The sequence below is a fragment of the Schistocerca cancellata genome, chromosome 4 (assembly GCF_023864275.1).
Source record: "Schistocerca cancellata isolate TAMUIC-IGC-003103 chromosome 4, iqSchCanc2.1, whole genome shotgun sequence".
Taxonomy (NCBI): Eukaryota; Metazoa; Arthropoda; class Insecta; order Orthoptera; family Acrididae; genus Schistocerca; species Schistocerca cancellata.
In genome coordinates this window covers 679,277,947-679,292,480 of record NC_064629.1, presented here as the reverse complement: position 1 = coordinate 679,292,480, position 14,534 = coordinate 679,277,947, and positions in this window count along the sequence as shown.

Below are 14,534 nucleotides of genomic sequence, written 5' to 3'. Positions count from 1 at the left end.
TTTGTACACATGGCCTACTGAGTTTTAGGAAAGCAATCAGCACTGAAGAATTTATTCACAATGACCCAATAATGATAAGCGGCTAAGAGTGGTCTACATCAAACCTAGCCTTTTACACGTTTTGACGTGAAACTGCCGGTAGTCGATATATTTGTAGTGTACAAACTGTCGGAGAGCATGTAACTAACCGGTTACTACGGGTTATTACGTTATTATTGGGAATGTAAATGCTTATTGCTTGTGAAGTTAACTTGAGAAGATTAGGGTCGCCACCGACTCTAACCATACAACTAATCGAAGGTTTGGTCGAGTCGGAAAATAAATTAATTTGATCACAGACCAAAAACTCACAAAAATGCACACGTGGTGAGGTCGCTCATAGCGGATACGATGTAATTAATAGTATTGCCCGTGCACTGTTCACGACAATCAAACATTTAAAATAAAATAGAAAATGCATGAACACTGCATAAGATCAGCTTCCAGCAACACGCCTGAAAATAAGACATAATCTAAAGAATTTGTTATGAAATACAAGGGGAGACTAATCACTGGACCTGTGCATAAGGAAACGCATTGGATGTGCTAACGGGAAAGCTACGAGGTGAGTGGCTTAGGTGCAAAAACGTAATCTCGCAACACAAGAGAAAATTGTAGATAAAATCATTTATTCCTAAGATAAGGATGTGAGGCATGTACACGATTCCTGATAACACATGGTTTGTGGAGACACAATTTCTAGGTATAGTGCCAAATTCCAACAATATCACATCACACAACCATGTTAACATTATCTAAAACAAACATGCGATCGGACAGTTAGTGATGCCGGTAGCCCAACAACTATAAAGTTCTATCACGTGGTTGGCTTCCCACGGACGAAAGACACATAAAGTAAGGAAAATTTACGAGAAGGCAAAGGTCTAAATATTTAGAAAGGTGAAAGCTTATGCAGGCACAGCTGAAGGCAAACAGACATTCATACAGAAGCGAGTGCTCACTTCTTATCGACACCTTTGTGTGGCGTTCTTCTGGCGGATCCAAGTCTGCTACAGAAATTTGCTAAAAGAAAAATCTGCCAAAGTTTAGCATTCCTTGCTGCGACAAGGCAACGCAGTCTTCCAGATTTGAAAAGCGAGACCAAAAGCTAACAGCTCTCCCCTCGCCAAGTAACAACGCGCCACGCGGTCAGTCTAACTCATCCTTCTTCGACTGGAGCACAGCTGTGGACGCTTTCCGTACCGGCGGCAGACTGCCCCCTTTTTCCTCTCCAGCCTCCTCCACGCTCCGCGTGGACCGGAAAGCCCAAAGATGCCATTTCCGCCAATAACCTAACGCAGGTGGATTTCTCACAAGTAGTGCAAACCTCTTTGCCTACTTGACCACTACGAGAGTTGGATATTCTGTACCAGTGCTGCTGAATCTCTACGACTATCGCAGACTTTCTGCAGCAGACTACGCCACCGTTTAGCAACGTGACACACAACCACATTCATTCAATCACGCCACTATGAGAGTAAAGAGAAAAGAGAAACAAGGAAAAGAAAGAGAAATACTTGTGAAATTGGGCTACCGGACTAATGAAAGGTGACTACAGGACCCTTTCAAGTATTATGCTCGTACGCATAACTAGAAGCGCCAGAACATATAGTCCTTAACTACAACATTCACAGCAGAGGGTGAGAAACAAAAGTCACATTTAACGATAGACCACTTTCCTATGATGTCATTCAGCCTGAACAGAAAGTGATAAAGCTTCAAATACAATATTTATCACCACTAGCGGGACGTACCAAGACTTTTTGTAGAAGAAATGTGAATGATGCGTATGTTAGTGGCAGCGTAGTAAGGTAGATACTCAGTGAGAAAAGTGGGAATACTGATCCATAAAGTGCGCTAGAAACTTACCGGCATAAAAGAAATGATGGAGAATAATACATAAAAAGGACTTTCCTTCACCAGCTGTGAGGCTAACGTATACTATTACTGAAGAGCTTGTGCTACAACGCGTGGGCTCTCTTAAAGGTATGTAGCAGCAATCTGTTCATGTGAATAAAGAACCGCATTAATCCACGTGTGCATTTGTATTGTAGAAAGTGGACACCGGCCATACATAGCATCCGCTCCCTTGTTTCCTACGGTACAAAACTCCACACCTGCTATAGGTGCTTATTATATTTTTCGAAAGATAAGCATGTGCATGTAACATGCTAGTAAGGTAGGTCGTATCTGGTAACGGATTTTCAAGAATGGTCCTGATTGTAATGAATTCAGAGTCACAACTATATCTGCAGTGCCAGGTTGAGGCTACCAAGTTAAGAAAAGTGCCCTGGGGGTGCAATATTCGTTTTCCATTTCAATGCTGACACCCAGGAGGTCAACACCTACTTTCTGTACTCTCCTCTTTCTTGACACCCTTTTCTCTTGGTATCATTCCAGTCACAAACAGTTTTTTTTCTATTCTAAAAAAGTATCAAATGTTTTTGTTCTTGTGTATTTAATTGAAAAATTTGTATAGTTGCTAGAAAATAAGTTATTTCAGCACTACAACCAATTTATAAGGTAACAATGACAACTAATAGAAGGACTAGATTATTTTTCAGGACAGAGTCAGTGACGAGACGTTCTTGCATGAAGAAGATTTCCTTAACAGTGAAAATCAACACAGTAAATGAGATATCTAGATTAACGACTCAGTGAGATTGTTTAATCAAAACAATCAGCTAATTAGAAGGAAAGTAGAAGAAGAGTTAACAGCCGTTGACTCAGACATTATTAGACCCTCATTTACGTAAAAAATAAATACTGGCACCTCCTTTAGAGGAAGTGAGGAGTGATAATTTGTCTCAATTGCAAAGTTTCATTAAAAAGTACTAATACGTCAAAGTAAAGTACAGAACAAATATTTAAGGACTGTGTGATAGTGTTTAAAATTTAATTTTTTCTTTGTCTTTAATTGTTAACTTTTTGACTCATTCCTCCGAAAAAACGATGTTAATAGACATTTTTGAGTCCTTCAGTCTAATACAGATTGGGTAAATTTCAATCAGAGCATAAGGATAAAGTAGCACGGTCATAGATATTACTTTGTAATCCGTTCTCTAATAGAGGGCACACTGTGTGAAAAGTTAGTAATGACCTGTCAGAAAACGCTGGATAAATGTTAATAGTGAAAGAAGTTAGTGGAGAGGAGCATCCCAAAATAGTACACAAAAGATGTAGAAATATGGGCCTACTTGCAATGCAGACATTTAAAGCAAATCTAGAAGGACACAGTAAGCAATCTATAATAAAAAGATCCCGAATGACACATACAACAAATTTGCACAGATCTTTATTACTTCGTTTGACAGTTCTTTCCTATTAAAAAACTGAAATCAATAGGCAACCATTCTCGATAGTTAATACGTACTGGAATATGATAGGGGAAAACGAGGCAGTATATGTACAGTCGCATACCAGTTATAGAATTTTACTATCGACAGAAATGAAAAGTTTGAATACTCGCATTCCTACCTGATATTTCTTTAAAATCTGGTCACACACTGAGGTGACAAACGTCATTGGATAGCAATATGGTCATACGCAGACGGCGGTAGTATCTCGTACACAGGGTAAAAAAGGGTAGTTTATTGTAGTCGTCGTCGACCTGACCGTATTGGGATTTAACTTCTTCTCACTCCCTCAACCCCCACCCCACTGTAATCATTTTCACAGCTTTGTAATAACTACATATAACTTCTGGCCTATCAGGAACCTCCCTAGAGCGAAGGTTGGAGGCGCAAGGAATCAATTAGACTTGGTAGTTGGTAACTGGAAAAGATGTTGTGCAAGCGAAATCCACAAGCAGCTAATATGATCAAATATTTGATCCGTTGGACTGGCAACGCGGACTTTTACGTACCATCCCAGTTGCATATTCTCCTAGATGTGGACGAAATAAACAGTTACGACTGCCCCTTATGTATCCAATACGGTTGTAACCTCCCCACTACATTTCGTTCATGTTTCAAATTTAGTCCAACTTTACCTCAACACTCTCGCAGAAACAACGAAGAAAACATGCCAAATTTAAACAGACGCCAAATCTCCAAGATTGGTGACATTTTACAGAAGCTCGAAATTTACCGAGGATTCCAATGCGAGATGCTTATAATGGTTTCCAAAACGCAACTTTGTCTCTAAACCTGGAAGAAAATCCAAAGAAATTCTGGTCGCATATGAAGTATGGTAGCGACAAGATAAAATGAATGCCTTCTCTGCGAGACAACAATGGAGATACTATCGAAGAGAGTGTTGCCAAAGCAGAATTACTAAACACAGCCTTCCCAAATGCCTTCACAAAAGAAGACGAATTGAATATTCCAGAATTCGAATCAAGAACATGAGTAACGTAGAAGTAGATATCCTCGGAGTACTGAAGCAAATCACTTAATAAAAGCAAGTCTTCTGGTCCAGACTGTATACTAATTAGGTTCCTTTCAGAGGATGCTGATGCAATAGTTCCATACTCAACAATTATACACAACCGTTCGCTCGACGAAAGATTTGCACCCAAGGACTGGAAAGAAAGGTAGTAGGAGTAATCCATTAAATTACAGGCCCATATCATTAACGTCGATATGCAGCAGGATTTTGGAACATATATTGTGTTCGAACATTATGAATTACCTCGAAGAAAATAATCTATTGACACACAGTCGCCGGCCGTGGTGGCCGAGCGGTTCTAGGCGCTACAGTCTGGAACCGCGCGGCCACTACGGTCGCAGGTTCGAATCCTGCCTCGGGCATGGATGTATGTGATGTCCTTAGGTTAGTTAGGTTTAAGTAGTTGTACGTTCTAGGGACTAATGACCTCAGAAGTTAAGTCCCATAGTGCTCAGAGCCATTTTTTGACACACAGTCAACACGGATTTTGAAAACGTCGTTTTTGTGAAACACAACTAGCTCTTTACTCGCACGAAGTGTTGAGTGCTAATGACAAGGAATTTCAAATTGATTAAGTATGTCTGGATTTCCAGAAGGCTTTTGACACTGTAACACACAAGAGGTTTGTAGTGAAATTGCGTGCTTATGGAATATCGTCTCAGTTTTGTGACTGGATTCGTAATTTCCTGTCAGACAGGTCATAGATCGTGGCGATTGACGAAACGTCATCTAGTAAAACAGAAGTGATTTCTGGCGTTCCCCAAGGTAGTGTTATAGGCCCTTTGCTGTTCCTTATCTGTATAAAGGATTTGGGAGACAATATGAGCAGCCGTCTTAGGCTGTTGGCAGATGACGCTGTCGTTTGTCGACTAGTAAAGTCATCAGAAGATCAGAACAAATTGCAATACGATTTAGAAAAATATCTATATGGTGAGAAAATTCGTCGTTGACCCTAAATAATCGGAAGTGTGTTATCCACATGAGTCCTAAAAGCAATCCATTAAATTTCGCTTACACGATAAGTCAGTCAAATCTAAAGCCCAAAAATTCAACTAAATACCTAGGATTTACAATAACGAACAACTTAAATTGGAAGGAACACATAGAAAATGTTGTGGGGAAGGCTAACCAAAGACAGCGTTTTATTGGCAGGACACTTAGAAAATGTAACAGATCTACTAAGGAGACTACCAACACTACGCTTGTCAGTCCTCTTTTAGAATACTGCTGCGTGATGTAGGATCCTTACCTGATAGGACTGGCGGAGTACATCGAAAAAGTTCAAAGAAGGGCAGCACGTTCAGTATTATTGCGAAATAGGGGAGAGAGTGTCACTGAAATGATACGGGATTTGGGATGGACATCATTAAAATAAACACGTTTTTCGTTGCGGAGGAATCTTCTCACGAAATTACAATCACAAACTTTCTACTCCGAATGCGAAAGTATTTTGTTGACGCCGACCTACATAAGTAGAAACGATCACCATGATAAAATAAGGGAAATCAGAGCTCGTACAGAAAGATATAAGTGTTCGTTTTTATCCTCGTGCTATACGAGATTGGAATAGGTGATTCGATGAACTCTCTGCCAGGCACTTAAATGTGGTTTGCAGAGTACCCATGCAGATGTAGATGTAAATGTACCTCCTACTCTATAATATGTACGTATTGCCAAAACTATGTACCCACAAACTGTTATCCAACTTAAACTCATATGCCAACCTTTAACTAATCAGAACCTAATTTGAATTAAACTGTATCTGATCTGAATACAACTTGTCTTTCTGTTAAATGCGCAACTGAAGTAACCCAACATCTGGCCCTAATCAAAATTACCTCTTTTCTCACGTCTTGACAACATTTTTACAGATTTCTCGAAGGCACGACAGCCAACAGCAAACACGCAGCGGCTAAGTAAGATTTCTGTTTCTAAATAAAATTTCCAGACTGCACTCAAACTGTTTCATATCACATGGTACAATTTAGTAATGCGTAATGATAAACAGTGGGATGGGGACAGTGACTAATCCTATGAAATGATAATCCAAGACAACGATTTTAGAATGTAGTACGTATTCAAAAAGACAGTAAAATTCGCATGATATCACACATAACATGTTTCTGAACGTTACTATGCTTAACAAAGTGAACAATTATTTTAAAAGGATACAACGTTAACAGAAGACTTCTATAAAAAACAAACGGCTTATTCAGTTAGTATGTTAATGCATGAGTCAGGGAAGTGGAGTGGTCTTTCTTTCAACTCTGAGCGAGTGAGCCAAGATAACAAGCTCCCAATAATCATTTCTACAAATTAGGTTCGCAGCGCAAGGACTGTGCCACGATAAGGCCAAAGATTGTTTAACAGAAACGTAACTTGATGTGCATATCGATAACATACAAAAATCAATATGACATGACCACTATACAGGGTAGACGATTGTAAACGAAAGCGCCGATGGCGTGCCAACCAAGGCATTTGGCTGAGGAACGAATAACTTGCGTTCGATTCTTGAACGGGTTCTGATGCTTTTTTATTTTTATTTTTTCCGTATAGAATTTGGTAAGAACAGGAGGGTTATTAAGGTAAGTAAGTCAATAATGAATAATAACAAGGTAGGTAAATAAATTCCGCTAACGGCTTTGGTTAGTAAGGAATTAAAATGTTAATCCTGTTCGCCTTACATTGAGTCTTTCCCTTACTCTGTTACATGTCCTCACTTTCCTTCGAACACATACGTGGACGGTACTTGGCATATAAACACTCGAAGTAAAAATAGTCGTGGCACAAGAATACCTGATGAATAGAATCTTCACGCAGCTACATTGTTCCTTCTGAAGATTTCGCAAAAAAGGTACTTGATTTACATTGAAAATATTTATTTTTCGGGAATTACTTTTCATATCCACCAGGCATGTTATAACATAAATTCGGTGCTGACTGTTAACCATGAATTAATTTATGAATCGTTATTGCATCCGCACTGTTGGGTGATTCCCGCTGGATTTGGAGAAAGAGATTGCAATTTTGTACGCTCAAAATAAAATTCTGTTTCACGCCTGGCTGTAAACAAACATCGCGTCGTTGGTTGTCAGTGATCTCTCGTGACAAATTCGCTGCAGTCTTACTCGGATATGTTTTCGTACAACGATGCTTAAAATTTTAATTCCTTACTAATCAAAATCGTTCGAGAAATTTATTTGCTTACCTTATTGATTTACTTACTTGATTAATCATCCTACTCCTACCAATTTCGATATACAAAAAAATTACAAATCATAAAACTGCATAATATGCTTGGGAATCAAACACGGGTGCTCTCCTCACCAGCCAAATACTTTGGTCGCTACGACAGCGGTGCTTTCATTCACCAGCCTCTACCTTATGGGTACATGAGTTACAGTCGTAATAGTTTCTTTCCTCGATTTCTATGAAAATATGCGTTCATGGACCCTATGTAAGCGTTCCCGGACCCTATGTATGATGATGAAAAGTGCTCAGTTTTCGATGATCTGTCGATCCCATCCACTTTGAGTCTATTGCGCGTCACGAAATGTAGGGGCGGTTTTCTCAAAAACGAAGGGGTTTTGAGCAAAAATATCTTAGAATCTTTCATTTTAGCTTGTTCACAAGCGACTTTCCACATATGACTCGAATCGGTAAGTCATGTCTGAGGCCTTCCCCTTGTCCGTCAGAACCAACGGTACGGGGGGCACAGACTGTTGTTGCAACACTCTGTGATCTCGCACTAGAATGCCACGTGCGACTTGTTTTTCCTTATTTCTCACCACAATGTACCACGACGACATGTTTGTATTGTGAATCTCGCATGTCTCTTGACTTACGGACGTGAGTACGCTTCGTAGAGCTATCTATGGCCGATCTCTAAACCACTGGTAGAATAGTAATTTCGTCGCATTTGAAAGTTCCTCGTCACTCCCGATTCCCTTAGGTATGTTACATGCACTTATGCAAACTTACGCAGTGGATGTACTTCTCCAGACAATTCGTGACATACATTTCTTCCTGTTAATATAACAAGTATACGCGGCACCCTCATGGTTACCACTCCGTGTGGGAAAAAACAGAAACAGAGAAACAGAAGGAGTAACTGAAAAACTAACTATAAAGGATAAATAGCATAATGTAGGGGAATCCTCCAAGCTGTCATCGTGTTAATGAAGCAGAAATAAGTCAGTGGAAGAAGGATTGACTGAATGTGAGAAACACCATGCTGGAGCCTGTAGAGTTGAGAATATGACTGCGACATACTCCTAGTAGTGACGAAGCACTTCTATCAAATCTCTATACTGAGCATTGACCACTAACACACAGGTACCTTCGAAACTTCATTCACAGCTTGCAAAATTTAATTTTATTTCGTTCTGTATGAACGCAGAATGAAGGACCTTGACTTACTGTGCGGCTTACCCTCAATTTAAACGATGATGAAACTTCACAGCAAACATAAATATAGCCAAAGCCTTGCAGACAAACAAAAATCACAGGAAGCGAAATGTAGTGTGAGGAGGGCTATGCGAGAGGCGTTCAATGAATTCGAAAGTAAAGTTCTGTGTACTGACTTGGCAGAAAATCCTAAGAAATTTTGGTCTTATGTCAAAGCGGTAGATGGATCAAAACAAAATGTCCAGACACTGTGTCACTAAAATGGTACTGAAATATAGGATGACAGACTAAAGGCCGAAATACTAAATGTCTTTTTCCAAAGCTGTTTCACAGAGGAGAGATGCACTGTAGTTCCTTCTCTAGATTGTCGCACCGATGAAAAAACGGTACATATCTAAATAGATGACAGAGGGATAGAGAAACAATTAAAATCGCTCAAAAGAGGAAAGGCAGCTTGACCTGATGGGATACCAGTTCGATTTTACACAGAGTACGCGAAGGAACTTGCCCCCCCCCCCCCTCCAACCCCTCTTCTTGCAGCGGTGTACCGTAGGACTCTAGAAGAGCGTAGCGTTCCAAAGGATTGGAAAAGGGCACAGGTCATACCCGTTTTCAAAAAGGGACGTCGAACAGATGTGTAGAACTATAGGCCTACAACCTATATCTCTAACGTCGATCAGTTGTAGGATATTGGAACACGTATTATGTCCGATTATAATGATTTTTCTGGAGACTAGAAATCTACTCTGTAGGAATCAGCATTGGTTTCGAAAAAGACGATCATGTGAAACCCAGCTCGCGCTATTCGTCCACGAGACTCAGAGGGCCACAGACACGGGTTCCCAGGTAGATGCCGTGTTTCTTGACTTCCGCAAGGCGTTCGATACTGTTCCCCACAGTCGTTTAATGAACATAGTAAGAGCATATGGACTATCACACCAATTGTGTGATTGGATTCAAGAGTTGCTACACTCCTGGAAATGGAAAAAAGAACACATTGACACCGGTGTGTCAGACCCACCATACTTACTCCGGACACTGCGAGAGGGCTGTACAAGCAATGATCACATGCACGGCACAGCGGACACACCAGGAACCGCGGTGTTGGCCGTCGAATGGCGCTAGCTGCGCAGCATTTGTGCACCGCCGCCGTCAGTGTCAGCCAGTTTGCCGTGGCATACGGAGCTCCATCGCAGTCTTTAACACTGGTAGCATGCCGCGACAGCGTGGACGTGAACCGTATGTGCAGTTGACGGACTTTGAGCGAGGGCGTATAGTGGGCATGCGGGAGGCCGGGTGGACGTACCGCCGAATTGCTCAACACGTGGGGCGTGAGGTCTCCACAGTACATCGATGTTGTCGCCAGTGGTCGGCGGAAGGTGCACGTGCCCGTCGACCTGGGACCGGACCGCAGCGACGCACGGATGCACGCCAAGACCGTAGGATCCTACGCAGTGCCGTAGGGGACCGCACCGCCACTTCCCAGCAAATTAGGGACACTGTTGCTCCTGGGGTATCGGCGAGGACCATTCGCAACCGTCTCCATGAAGCTGGGCTACGGTCCCGCACACCGTTAGGCCGTCTTCCGCTCACGCCCCAACATCGTGCAGCCCGCCTCCAGTGGTGTCGCGACAGGCGTGAATGGAGGGACGAATGGAGACGTGTCGTCTTCAGCGATGAGAGTCGCTTCTGCCTTGGTGCCAATGATGGTCGTATGCGTGTTTGGCGCCGTGCAGGTGAGCGCCACAATCAGGACTGCATACGACCGAGGCACACAGGGCCAACACCCGGCATCATGGTGTGGGGAGCGATCTCCTACACTGGCCGTACACCACTGGTGATCGTCGAGGGGACACTGAATAGTGCACGGTACATCCAAACCGTCATCGAACCCATCGTTCTACCATTCCTAGACCGGCAAGGGAACTTGCTGTTCCAACAGGACAATGCACGTCCGCATGTATCCCGTGCCACCAAACGTGCTCTAGAAGGTGTAAGTCAACTACCCTGGCCAGCAAGATCTCCGGATCTGTCCCCCATTGAGCATGTTTGGGACTGGATGAAGCGTCGTCTCACGCGGTCTGCACGTCCAGCACGAACGCTGGTCCAACTGAGACGCCAGGTGGAAATGGCATGGCAAGCCGTTCCACAGGACTACATCCAGCATCTCTACGATCGTCTCCATGGGAGACTAGCAGCCTGCATTGCTGCGAAAGGTGGATATACACTGTACTAGTGCCGACATTGTGCATGCTCTGTTGCCTGTGTCTATGTGCCTGTGGTTCTGTCAGTGTGATCATGTGATGTATCTGACCCCAGGAATGTGTCAATAAAGTTTCTCCTTCCTGGGACAATGAATTCACGGTGTTCTTATTTCAATTTCCAGGAGTGTAGATAACAGAACACAGGATGTCATTCTCGATGGAGAGAAGTCTCCCAAAGTAAGAGTGATTTCAAGTGTGACACAGAGGAGTGTCGTAGGGCCGTTGCTATTCACAATATACATAAATGACCTTGTGGATAACATCGGAAGTTCACTGAGGCTTTTTGCGGATGATGCTGTGGTATATCGAGAGGTTGTAACAATGGAAAATTGTACTGAAATGCAGGAGGATCTGCAGCCAATTGACGCATGGTGCAGGGAATGACAATTGAATCTCAATGTAGACAAGTGTAATGTGCTGCGAATGCACAGAAAGAAAGATCCCTTATCATTTAGCTACAATATAGCAGGTCAGCAACTGGAAGCAGTTTTTTCCATAAATTATCTGGGAGTAGGCATTAGGAGTGATTTGAAATGGAATGATCATATAAAGTTGATCGTCGGTAAAGCAGATGGCAGACTGAGATTCATTGGAAGAATCCTAAGGAAATGCAATCCGAAAACAAAGTTAGTAAGTTACAGTACACTTGTTCGCCCACTGCTTGAATACTACTCAGCAGAGTGGGATCCGTACCAGATAGGGTCGATAGAAGAGATAGAGAAGATCCAACGGAGAGCAGCGCGCTTCGTTACAGGATCATTTAGTAATCGCGAAAGCGTTACGGAGATGATAGATAAACTCCAGTGGAAGACTCTGCAGGAGAGACGCTCAGTAGCTTGGTACGGGCTTTTGTTGAAGTTTCGAGAACATACCTTCACCGAGGAGTCAAGCAGTATATGCTCCTACGTATATCTCGCGAAGAGACCATGAGGATGAAATCAGAGAGATTAGAGCCCACACAGAGGCATACCGACAATCCTTCTTTCCACGAACAATACGAGACTGGAATAAAAAGGAGAACCCATAGAGGTGCTCAAGGTACCCTCCACCACACACCGTCAAGTGGCTTGCGGAGTATGGATATACATGTAGATGTAGATACGTAATACTTATTCTGAGATATTTTATTGTGTCAAGAGTCCTATCCTATAGGAATGGGCAAAGATTTAAATGTATCTGAGGGTTACTGGTGATTATTCATTTAAATACCACTTCAATCGTATTGTGAATAACTGTTCATGTGTTTCCTCATATAAAGTATTTAAAGATTGTGTATACAGGACGCTTTGGAGATACAGAAGAGTCGTTTCTTTTGGGAGACGGTGCGTCGAATCATTTTCGTGTGAAATGAACTGTGTGACGAAAAGAGTGAAGCATCCAGAACTGGAGGAGACATGTATTTTGCTGTTGAAAAATGGCTACATGGTACTGACACATGAGAAGTAACTTATTAGGAGGCAGGATGACAGTGGCTAATGTACCGTACTGCGGGCTTTCAAAAAACAATGAAAAGATGGTGATGTGGTGAGGAGGCCCTCAACTACACACGCTCTAACTCAATATTGAAATATTAAAAGTTTTGGCTGGTTTCGTTGTCTAGGGGCTGGGATGCGTAGTTGCCGCATTAGAGACCATATACTGCTGAGTCTACAGTATACGATAAGAATACACACACGAATCGAATGGTCGAAAATTTCTATCACTCGGCAATTGCGAATTATGAAAGTAATATATAAATGAAAGATTGCGATTAAATGAAATACGCAGTTACTATCTTAACGACTTTAAATTATGAGTATTATAGTACAAGTACTTTTGAGAATGTGATATATTTCTGCAAAACACTTATTGGTGTTGATGGTCCAGCAATTAAATAAAGTATAAGTTGAATAACAGGGAACCAATAGATTCCTACAGGATGTAATTAGTTATGAACAACAACACAGCTCGCGAGATATTCACTTCTAACGCACTCTACGTTTTCACAGTAGAAGCCACAGAAATCCCACAAATGCACAAGTCGACACTCCCAAGTATTTCTATCTGCCGCAGCCACGTAAACCGCTACACACTCTCCAAGTCTCTGTCGCGAACGAGCGTCCGTCACGCCGTCTCGTCCAGCACTCACCGTGTCCTGTGCCGTACTCTCCCGAACTCCGCACTGCCCAGAACTACCTCGTGTCCTCTCGGGAAATGATGCTTCTCCTCCACTTCCGTACAGTCTCACCATTAACGAGAGCTGTGATTGGCTAGAGCACTCCCTCCATGTCTCCAAGCCAACGTACAATCACAAACATATTTGAGCACATAAAAATACTGGATTTACATTTAAATACTTGAAATTAAATAAATATTTCTACGGCTTGGCCATAAACACGCTCTAACACACATTATTAAATGCATAAACAAGTTAAATAAACATATATTAAAGGAATAGCAACAAAAGGTAGGCCAGTAGCGTAATGTCTCTGTGCTTCCTGAACCACAGTAAATATTTAACCAACTGTAGAACGAAATTTTTCACTCTACAGCGGAGTGTGCGCTGATATGAAACTTCGTGGCAGATTAAAACTGTGTGCCGGACCGACACTCGAATGGTCCAAATGGCTCTGAGCACTATGGGACTTAACTTCTGAGGTCATCAGTCCCCTAGAACTTAGAACTACTTAAACCCAACTAACCTAAGGACATCACACACATCCATGCCCGAGGCAGGATTCGAACCTGCGACCGTAGCGGTCGCGCGGTTCCAGACTGTAGCGCCTAGAACAGATATTGAAAATCTGATTACACCATCAGAATCGTCGTGCAAATAATGGTAATGTAAATGTTCCTTTTTGAGGTATGATGATTCATCTGGCTACTATTAATTTCTATACGAACTGTGAAATGTCTGCCATTAAGATTTCACAAAGTCCGCCATCTTTGGCCCTCCTGGCGCACAGCATCATCAAGGAATTCCCAGCCACGTGCTCGATGGACCACGTGCTGCCGGACGGTGTGGCCGTGCGGTTCTAGGCGCTTCAGTCTGGAACCGCGTGACCGCTACGGTCGCAGGTTCAGGTTTAAGTAGTTCTAAGTTCTAGGGGACTGATGACCTCAGATGTTAAGTCCCATAGTGCTCAGAGCCATTTTTTGAATCACGTGCTCCGGCCGTTGTGAGGCACCACGCGGATGCTAACGAGCTCGGCCCTGCCGCACGGCCCTAGCAGTGGCCACCAACTCTGAACTTAGAATATTTCCAGGGCGCCGCAGCTCGGCAGTTACTTCACAGTACAGAATTCCCCCAATCATTACCAGCCGAGACCTGAAGATGCACCAGATGACTCCCACACCCTGACACCAGGAGTAACATCACTGTATCTTTCCAAAACGTTGGAGGATTTCTTCCCAGGGCAGCGCCGACGATGGTCATCCGGAGTGGTGCAGAAC